General features: G+C 49.0%; 1 long non-coding RNA gene across 1 annotated transcript; it reads left to right on the plus strand.

Annotated features, from left to right (window-relative positions):
• The first annotated feature begins 5,000 nt into the window (after positions 1 to 5,000).
• On the plus strand, positions 5,001 to 8,205 carry LOC132435496 (uncharacterized). The gene is made up of 3 exons (XR_009521557.1): positions 5,001 to 5,055; positions 6,818 to 6,991; positions 7,942 to 8,205. It is a non-coding gene; the product is annotated as an uncharacterized lncRNA (long non-coding RNA).
• The last annotated feature ends 2,508 nt before the right edge of the window (positions 8,206 to 10,713 follow it).

Genomic DNA, 10,713 nt, shown 5'->3' on the forward strand with positions numbered 1-10,713 from the left:
TCTGGATCTCCAGGTCTGGCTGTGTAGAACACACCATCTAGTTCAAAGGGCAGAGAGAGTGGACAGATCAAACAGTGGGGCAGAGCTCCAGGGGCTGTCTTTATTTCCAACAGGAAGATGTGGCCGGCTGTCACCACGAGAGAAACTTTCTGATCAGCTCATTCTCCACCCCTTGAACCTCATGGGGTGAATCATACTGCCTTCGTCATGGTGACATATTACAGAACCATGTGCTTAACAAAAAGGAAACAGACCCTTTCAGTTAGGAAGGATGCGGGTTGATTATTCACAGCGTTGAACAGACCTCGAGACCCGGCGTCAAGGCTTGGTGCCTCTGCTCTCTCTCTGTCTCTCTCTTTGGCTTTCTTTCTCCCAGCTCTCTCGAGCTCTCTCCACTTCTATCAGTTGTTTTTGTTTGGCTGTGTCTGGCTTCCCTCTGTAAACAGACTGATTCCAGATGGGGGAAAGATGGCCACTGACAGCCCTAAATTTACATGCTCTCAGCTGACAGCCATCTAGCTCAGGGAAGAATTCTGATTGGTCCTGCTTAATGCTGTACCATCTCATTACTGGGTACAGTCACTGTGTCCAAGGAAGCTGGGTACCTTGATTGGCCAAGTCAGAGTGATATGGCTGAAGGGTAGTGGGGTGGGGGAGGTAGACCCCCTGGTACCAGAAGGACATGGAGTTGAAAGGGGCCGATCAACCCAAAACAAGAGCCACCAGATGCCATCACACATGGTTTCCAGGATGGAGAGGGCAGAGGGTCTACATCACGGAACACACAGTCTACTCAGGCAGACGGGAAGGCCAGAGAGGTCAGTAGAAGGTACCCATGGCTGGTTGCCCTCAGACCGCCGGGAGACTGCTCAGCTTCTGGAAAAACTAGAATAGAAACACTGACACCCCTATCCTGCAACTGACTGACTCACATTTCCAAGGCCACAGAAGCTGGAGGAATCAAATCTAGAACTGTGGATCTTAATAATGGTAAGGATTCAGTGCAGCAAAGCAGAAAAGGCAGACGGACCAGAGTCAGAATCCCAGCTCTTTACCAGCTGTGCGGCAATCAGCTCAACCTCTTCAAAGACTCCGTTTCCTCACCTGTAACGTGGGAACAACTGATAGCCTCCTTCCCAGGGCTGTTGTGAGGATTAAGACGTGTACGCCAGGTGTTCAAGAGGGCACGTGTATGCGTTCTCAGTCAACGAGATCTAACGTTATGGTATTAGTCTTTGACCTATGCTGCCACCAGTGAAATTGCTGGAATCCCACCTCCCTCCCTCTTTTCTGGGGGATCTTTGTTTCCCAGAAGTCACCCCAGATGCCTTCCTCGGGCAGAAGTAAGGCATCCCAGCCCGAGAAGGCAGGTGGGACCTCCCTGGACGGGGGCAGGCGCTCTGAGGACCTGCTCTGGGCCGCCCCGTCCCGCCTTCCCTGTGAGCCTGCCTCAGGGCAGCCGGTTTGGCGAGCTGCAAGCCCCCTAAGCTACTTAACATCGAGGGGGCCCTGGAATCAGCAGTCAGGCATTTCAGGACACCCAGCTGCAGGAAGCAGAGTACGGAGGGACACCCAGACAGCGGCCCCCTCCAGGATTCCTTCCCTGGGGCCATGTGCATGCTGCCCGTGGCCCCTCCTTGTCTGTTTCCTTCCCTTACCTCTGCCGTGGCCCCTCTAGAGGGCTGGTGTCCCAACCTTCCTAATCTTCCGTCCAGGCATCATGCCTGGTTGACCCAGTCTCTCACTCCACACCAGGTTTCTGGGACAGAATCTGATCGCCCGGCTTGGATGGGGGTTGCTGCTAATCCAATAAGCTGGGATGGAGAACGGCTGTGTGGTGCTGAAGCCTTTATTTGTTTTAGCAAGGGGTGTGGCCGGCTGTCTCAGAAGCCCTGAGAGAGGGCTCAGTGGAGAGGCACGGTCTTTGGGGGAAAGGCCAGACAGCCCTCGTCCCAGGCTCTTACCTGCCTACTTGTGTCTGGGCCAGATCCCGAGGCTGCCTTGTGTTCTAGCTTGACTAATGACACCTGGAGAAGAAGTATTTGGTGACATGTGAACACTATGTCAAATTCAAATTTCAGCTCTCTATGAGTTTCTTAGGCCTGCCATAGGAAAGTACCACAAACTGCATGGCTTACAACAACAGAAACTTACTGTCCCACGATTCTGGAGGCTTAGAAGTCCAAAATCAAGGTGTTGGCAGTGCCAGGCTCCCTCTGAAGCCTTAGGGAGGATCCTTTCTTGCCTCTTGAGCTTCTGGTAGCCCCAGGTGTTCCTTAGCTTGTGATAGCATCACTCCATCTTTACATGGCCGTCTTCTCTCTGTGTCTTCAAATGGTGTTCTCTCTGTGGGTATGTCCGTATCAAAAAAGTCCCTCTTCTTATAAGGACACCAGTCATAGTGGATTAGGGCCCACCCTAATGACCTCATCTAAACTTGATGATATCTGCAAAGACCCTATCTCTAAATAAGGTCATACTCACAGGTACTGGGGAGTTAGGACTTCAACCTATCTTTTGGGGGACACAGTTCAACCCATAACAAGTGTCCATAAATAAATGTGGCTAGCGGTGACAGAGACCACATGCCAAGTGTGGAACACTTACCATCTGATCCTTTACAGAAAATATTTGCTGTCCCCTCCTTAAAGGATCAGGGGTGGGGGGGAATCCACAGGAGGAGAAGGCCAGGGCTGTGGGGCGTCCTGGGCTGAGGGGACAGGAAGGCTAACCGTGATGAAAGTCAGGACGTCTGAGGAGCTGTGAGTCTGGAGCTGTCTCAGAAAAGGCATTTGAAGGAGCTGGAGTTAAAACACAGAGCATCTCCTTTTGAAACACCTTCAGAAACGCGCCTTCGGTTCTTCTCCCCAGTGGAGAGGGTGTGGGACCCCTTCAGCACAAAGCAACACAGGGCACGTCTGGACGCCTTAGGGACCCCCCTGGGGAGAAAGCCCAAGTCAGGCGACTTTCTCGGGAGCATCGGAGGAGGCCAGTGGGCACTGTTTCATGAGCTCCTTTCCTATCAGGCGTGTCTTCCTCCAGCTGCCCCACGGGAGTTGCTCTTGAGCCTGACAGTCCAATTCTACAGACAGGGCCTCTTCAGCGGTAAATATTTGGGAAGCCCTTCAGCACGTTGTCTGCCTGCTGGAGAGATGGAGGGTGGCGAGATCTCCCTTTTTGGTAGCAGCTGGGCTGTGAGTGGTAAGAAGCCTGCGGGAGCTGCCCTTGCCACCCCGTCCCAGGCTCATCTTCTGGCCGGGCTGGCGAACTGACTGTGCTCAGGCCCTGGATGACATTGCCTGAGTTTGGCAAAAACAACCTCACAGCAGCCCTGTTAGAGAGCGAGGGCCCGGGGAATGTGCGCCACTCGGCTGCTGACAACTGCAGCTCCAGGGATGTTGCTTGATTTGCCCAAGATCACAGAGCTAGGCCAGGCCCGGCCAGGCGGGCATCTCAGCCTCCTGCAGCCCTGGCCCAGGCCCCCGCCTCTCTCGACCTGCCTTTGCTGTCCACGCCTTCATCTTAATTGATAACATAGCAACATTAATGAGAAACATTGAAAAGAAAATCTCTCACATCCCACCACCTTCACACAGTTCTACACATGGACACGTTCTTTAAAAAAACCATTCCGATGTGCTAAAATTGTACAGAATACACACACACACACACACACACACACACACACACACACACAGACAGGAGTATAATAAAATTGGGGAAATCTGCATGAGGTCAGTGGATTATATCACTGTCAATATCCTTGTTTTGCAAGATGTCACCAATGGGGGAAACTGTAAAAGTGGTAGCTTTTTGTATTCTTTCTTTTTTCTTTTTCTTTTTTTTGCAGTACGTGGGCCTCTCACTGCTGTGGCCTCTCCCATTGCGGAGCACAGGCTCTGGACGCGCAGGCTCAGCGGCCTTGGCTCACGGGCCCAGCCGCTCCACGGCATGTGGGATCTTCCCGGACCGGGGCACGAACCCGTGTCCCCTGCATCGGCAGGCGGACTCCCAACCATTGTGCCACCAGGGAAGCCCTTGTATTATTTCTTACAACTGCACGTGAATCTACAATTATCCAAATAAAACATCAATTAAAAACAAAGTACTTCTGAGGAGCTGAGATCCATGAGTAGCATTTCATGTTACACTATTTTACACTAAGATGATATTGTAAACATTTCCTGTGTTTCTACAACCCTGGCAATAATCACCTACTAGCTGTGTCATCTTGAGGGTGTAAAATCATTTTCTTAACCATCCTTCTTACTAGATCTTAAGTTGTTTCTAATTCTTAGGCACCGTCAATAATGCCGTAACGAACATTGCTATGCGTATAGCACTTTTATTCTTTTGAACTATTTCATTAGCATAAGTTCCCAGGGAGTGGGAGCATCGGGTATAAGGAAGGCTGGAGCTTCGTGGCTGTATTGTGTTTTATTAATTTAATGTTATGATACCTTTATTATTGTCTTTTCCAACCTACAGATTGGCTTTCTCCCAAGTGAGTGAAAATTCTCTGCTGTGCCTTTCGGCATTCAGATTCGTAGGAAAAAAACAAGGACACCTCCACCTTCTTCTACCTACACAACTTCACCTGGGATGTGAGTGGCAGAATGCAGGGGCAGCAAAGTTCAGCGAGAAGAGCTGTCACCGGCGTCACCTCCCACGGGGCCTTGGCGGGCGTCCTAGGACCTCGCCAACCCAGCTGGCGCCCACCACCTTCTCCCCGGCGAGACAAAGCAGCAGAGGCGAGGCGGAGCCTGCGACTTTCCGGAAAACGGAGCGGCATTTGCTCCCTCTTCGGGCGCTTCTTTCTGAGCGGCAGAAAGCCATTTCTAGAACACACTGGATTAGGTTAAAAAGCGGTTGAAAAACCGCCGCGTCCTTCGGATGCCGTGTTGGGGGGGTCCTGAGTGACAAGCCCCCACTTCTCCGGGGCGATCGCCGCCTGGGAGGCGCAGCAGGGCAAGCCCTGGGCAGCGGCTCTTCCAGAGCTTTCTGCGGGCCCTGCGTCACCCTCCGGAGTGAGCCGCCGCCGCGGGTGGGCCGCAGGTGAGCGCTTCAAGGGCGGGGCGGGCGGCCCGGGAGACGCCAAGGCCACCGGCTAGACAGCCTGCGGGGCGCCAGGGGCCAACCTTCGCCCGCTGGGGGTGTGTTATTTTATATTATTTTATCTTTATCTTATTTTATTAATTTATTTTATTATTCAAAAATTTGTTATTTTATATTTACTTAAAAATTTTTGTAGGGCCTCCCTGGTGGCGCAGTGGTTGAGAGTCCGCCTGCCGATGCAGGGGACACGGGTTCGTGCCCCGGTCCGGGAGGGTCCTGCATGCCGCGGAGCGGCTGGACCCGTGGGCCATGGCCGTTGAGCCTGCGCGTCTGGAGCCTGTGCTCCGCAACCGGAGAGGCCACAACAGTGAGAGGCCCACATACCGCAAAAAAAAAAAAAAAAAAAAAAATTTGTATTATATTTTATGTTATTAAAAAAATAATTTTATCATTTCACTTTCTTTTTTATATTGTACTTTATTATTATTTGTTTTGTTTTATTTTATTCTTAATATAATTTAAAGTTTTCTTAATTTAATTTGGTTGAGGGGGCAGTTAAGATGGCCAGATAAAATACAGGATACCCAGTTAAATTTGAATTTCAGATAAGCAACAGATAGTTTTTCAGTGTCAGTATATCCTGTTTAGTATGCCCTGTGTAGTATATGTATGTCCCAAATATTCTGTCTTGTATTTTTATTTAAATCTGGCAACCCTATTTGCAGTAGAACGCCTTTCTTTGGAGGGAATCTGACTGAGAGCCCCAATAACTCACACAGAGAAAGTGACATATTTTGTGTGGACTTGGGGTGGGCAGGAGGCAGGAGTGTGTGTCACCCAGAGCCTCTGTGGCCGGCCTGAGGAGCCCCACTGGACAGAACTGATGTGCCCAAGCTCTCTGTAGGGGCCAGAAAGCAAGATAGCAGGAATCACAGCAGGAACCCAGTACTAGCCTCTGCGGTCACTGTTTCTGTCCCCTCAGATTTTATTTTATTTTATTATTATTTTTTAATTAACTAATTTATTTTTGGCTACGTTGGGTCTTCGTTGCTGGCGTGGGCTTTCTCTAACTGCAGCGAGCAGAGGCTACTCTTCACTGCGGTGCAGGGGCTTCTCACTGCGATGGCTTTTCTTGTTGTGGAGCATGGGCTCTAGGCGCGTGGGCTTCAGTAGTTGTGACATGCAGGCTTCAGTAGTTGTGGCTTGCGGGCTCCAGAGCACAGGCGCAGCAGTTGTGGCTCACAGGACCAGTTGCTCCACGGCATGTGGGATCCTCCCAGACCAGGGCTCAAACCCGCGTCCCCTGCATTGGCAGGTGGACCCATAACCACTGCGCCACCAGGGAAGTCCCCCCCTCAGATTTTAGAAGAGGACTAAGTGGCACTGCAGAGGGAACACATTGGATTTTCCCAAACACAGCCTCTGAAAATGTCCCTCGGGCGCATCTCCTGTGAGCCTTAAGCTCTGAGGGTGGGGCCCAGGTTGGTGACTGTGGGATCTGGGCAAGAGACAGACACCTCGGTTTCTCCATCTGTGAAATGGGGCTATGGCCGGGATTACACGAGATGAGTGATGGGAAAGTGCCCGGTGAACTGCAAAGCACAGGTACTCTGCTGTTCGCTTGTACTTTCTCCTGTCAGCTTTACTGCGGTGTAATTCACAGACAGTAACACTCACCGGTTTTAGGCAAACAGTCCACTGAGTCTTGACCTATGTTTATAGTTGTGTGATCACCACAATTGCAAATATCCCTTCCTTTTAGGTCATCAAACATTTGTTGTGCATCTATGCCCTAGGGCGTGCGAGGTACTCTGGACAGAGATGACAGTCCTTTCTGGAGGAACTCAGAGTCTGGTAGAGAAGATGGATCACACATATACCTGTGTGAGAAGCACCCTCTGAAGGGAGCACACCAGGGCATGGGGGGTCCAGCAAGGTATGAGGTTACAATTGTGACTATAACTCCCTAGAGCATTTAACAATCTGGCTGCCTCTAACTCAGCCCATCAAGCTCTCAGTCCCACCCTACAAGAAGCCTGCTGGGTCTTGAATACCCCGTGCACACCTTTTTGTCCTTTTTTATCTGCCAGAAGCTCATTCCTCTTCATGCTTCAAAGCCCAGCTCAAATGTTGCCTCCTCTGAGAAGTCATCCTGATTTTCCCGGTGGTTGTAGGGCAGAGTTTCGACTCCCTGCTCAGTGGATTTGGGGCCTGCAGGTGTTGAAGGTTAGAGGGAGGCCTAGTTGGAAGGGCAGCAGGGTAGGCCAGAGGATCACTTCCTCTAAACGGCAGGTGCCGAGGGCAGGGAGTGTGGGGACCGGGGCTCAGGGATGTGGTGGGGAAGGCTGAGTACCCTTCCTCCTGGACCAAGTCCACCCAGCCAATAAAGTCATGCTTCCCGCTGGGCAGGAACCAGGGTTCGGGCTGTGGGGAGTGAGTGGCGGAGGAGGCAGGTGGTGTACCTGTCAGGAACGGCCTCTGCTTACACACCCTTCTGAATCTAGGGTAGATGGTACCCATGCAAATACTTGTTCAGCAGGTGCCGAAGCTCGTACTTGTGAGGATGTGTAATGGGGGTCGATGGGCAGAGCCGGCTCAGACCCTGCCGTCTTCCCCGAGGTTCCCCCGTGCTCTGTGCCTTTCCCTGCACCAGCTCCATGGGGCGTCTCCCACTTGGAGGCTCTGAGCTCCTAGAGCCAGTGCTGGCACACCGGCTTCCTGGGCTCCTCCAGGCTCTGTCCTCCCAGAGCTGATAGTCTAGTGGCTGTAGGGCAGAAAGGTGAGACAGGAGAGTTGCTGTGGGAGCGCAAAGGGGTTCATTTCTCACCTTCCTTCTGGTCGGCATTGCCTTTTAAGTAAATCTGGAATCCATTTATTTCTTTTCAGCTGCACCGCCGCCATCCCAGCCACCATCATGTCATATCTGGATGGCCAGATGTCTCTCCACAAGCCATGACTTGTGACTTTGGTCAGTTCACTCCATGGCAGCCTGAGTGATCTTAAAACAACAACAACAACAGCAATGAAACAATTTGGTACTATTACAAAAGCTAATACACACTTATGGTAAAAATTCAAATAATAAAGGATATATGGTGAAATGTCCAAACCAGATCCCTCTTTCCCTCATCTGCAACCTCCAGACCTACTTTCCAGAGGCAACCGGTTCCTTCCGTGTACTTCCAATTTTTTTCGAGGCATATAAATGCTTTTTTATATGTGTGTGTACATAATTGCCTATGTATGTATACAGGTGTGTATGTATGCAACCTTAAAAAACAAACAATGCAGACTCCCGCACCTTGCATTTTTCACTTGCAAGTGCGCCAGAGCTTTTTCCTACCGCCAAATCCGAGGACTGCTGCCCTATTGTTCCCAGTGATTTGCTCTTATAAAAATCGCTGCGGTGCAATCAGTTCCTAGAAGTGGAATTGCTGGCTTAATGGAGACGTGCAATTAAAATGTTGATAGCTATTGCCTCTCAGAATGGCCTTCTGATTTCCATTTCCAGAGTGCGACTTCTCCTCACCCTCATCAACACTCCCCCATATCTTTGTCACGTGGATAGGTAAAAATTGGCAACTCCTTTTAAATTGTATTTTTAAAATTACGAGTTAGGCTGAGCTTCCAGCATATCTGTTATCCACATGAATCTCTCTTTCTGCTGAGTTGCCTTGCCTGTTCTTTCTGCTGCGTTCTTTATCTTTGGCTTTTGAGTTCCAAGCATTCTTTGTAGTTAAGGAAATAGGCACATTGTCTCTCATATTGTTGCAAATATTTCTCCCAGTTTTCCAATGGTCTTTTGACTTTATTTTTGCCATGAAAGAGTTTTATGCTTTTTAGAATCAAATTAATTAATCCTTTCCTTCTCAGTTTATGGAATTAGTACCATGATTTTCTACTCTGCTGCTGCAGAAGAAATCTATTCATGCTTTCTTCTCATGCTTTCATGGTTTGATTTTTACATTTAAATCTTTGACCCATCTGTAATTTATTTTGATGTGAAGGAGAGAGGTCTAGATCCACATTTAATGGTTTTCCAAATGGCTAGCCATGTTCCCAATACTATTTACTGAGTAATCCATTCCCCCCATGTAGTTCCGGCTTTATCATATTCTAAATTTCCATGTATAGTTGGGTCTACTTCTGGGCTCTGTATTGTGTTCTATTGATCTTTCTGCCTATTCTTGTATGTGTGCCAAATTGCTTTATTTACTCCAGCTTTATCATGTATATATTTTTACCTAGTGAGGTTCTGTTTTAGAAATTTATTGGCCATTTGCACTCGTTTTTTTTCCAGATGAATTTTAATGTTATTTTATCAGTGTAGTGGGTAAGCAGCCTGAAATATGTAATTACAAAGTAATTTAATCACACTGTGGTATGTGGTGTGGAGGGAAGGTACTAGGAGTTGGGGAAGTGTAATATACTGGCCCTATAGTTCAGAAGGTTATATTATATGTATGTGGCAAATGTATAGATAAATTTAAGGAAACTTCACATTTTCACAATACTGTCTTTTTGTTCAAGACAAAATGTGTCTTTCCATTTATTCGAGTCTTCGTTTTTGCTCCTCAGTGAAGTTTACAGCTTTTCTTTAGAAACATATTACCTACATCTGGGTAAGTGACTTTCTGAATAGTTTGCTCTTTGTGTTACACTTATGAATGGACTCTTCATCCAGTGTATTTTCTTTTTTCTTTTTTCTTTTTTTTTTTTTTGCGGTACGCGGGCCTCTCACTGTTGTGGCCTCTCCCGTTGCAGAGCACTGGCTCCGGACGCGCAGGCTCAGCGGCCATGGCTCACGGGCCCAGCCGCTCCACAGCATGTGGGATCTTCCCGGACCGGGGCACGAACCCGTGTCCCCTGCATCGGCAGGCGGACTCTCAACCACTGCGCCACCAGGGAAGCCCCTGCCTGCCTTTTTCATGGCTGCATCCCCAGCCCCTAGAATAATGCCGGCAGGTGGTATTTAGATAGAAGTCGTGTGCCCTGACTTCAGGTCTGGAGCACTCAGACGTCCAGGACTGAGGACTTGCAGACAGTAAGAAACCCACGCTGGTGGCATGTGGCAGCAGTTCAGCCAGCAGCACCTGACTCTTGCAAAAAAGGAGACTTATCTGCCTCATTCTAATTTCAAGAAGAAGGTGCCCATATACTGGACAAATGGCTGAAGACATTAACTCAGTGGGCTGGCAGAGATTTTTATGAAGTGTGTGTGGCAACATAAGTTATGATAGAAGTGAAGATATCAGGATAAAAAATACAGACTGATTACAGGCAGGGTGTAAGCAGCACAAATACAGTGACTGATTTTTTTTACTTGTTTTGTTCACAGCCATTGCCTGGAACAGTGCCTGGGACATGGTGGGTACTCCGTAGATACTTGATCGAATGAATGAACTAGGCATAAAATTGGCATAAGATTGGAAGTTCCAGTAGCATCAAGGGTATTAAGGTGATGTGATTACTTTTTATTCTCTTGTTTGATGTCTTCCCCGTTGTCTATAACGGAGTTAGGCAACTTGTCGAATGAAAAAAATTTTTCTTACGTTTTTTGGGCAAAGCTTTTCCGAGATGGCACCACACTAGGTGGCCACCAGAGGGCAGGGTTGCCCTACTGTCAGGGGCCGTAACCACCAAACCAAGTTTCTTCTA

This window comes from Delphinus delphis, chromosome 12 (assembly GCF_949987515.2).
Source record: "Delphinus delphis chromosome 12, mDelDel1.2, whole genome shotgun sequence".
Lineage (NCBI taxonomy): Eukaryota > Metazoa > Chordata > Mammalia > Artiodactyla > Delphinidae > Delphinus > Delphinus delphis.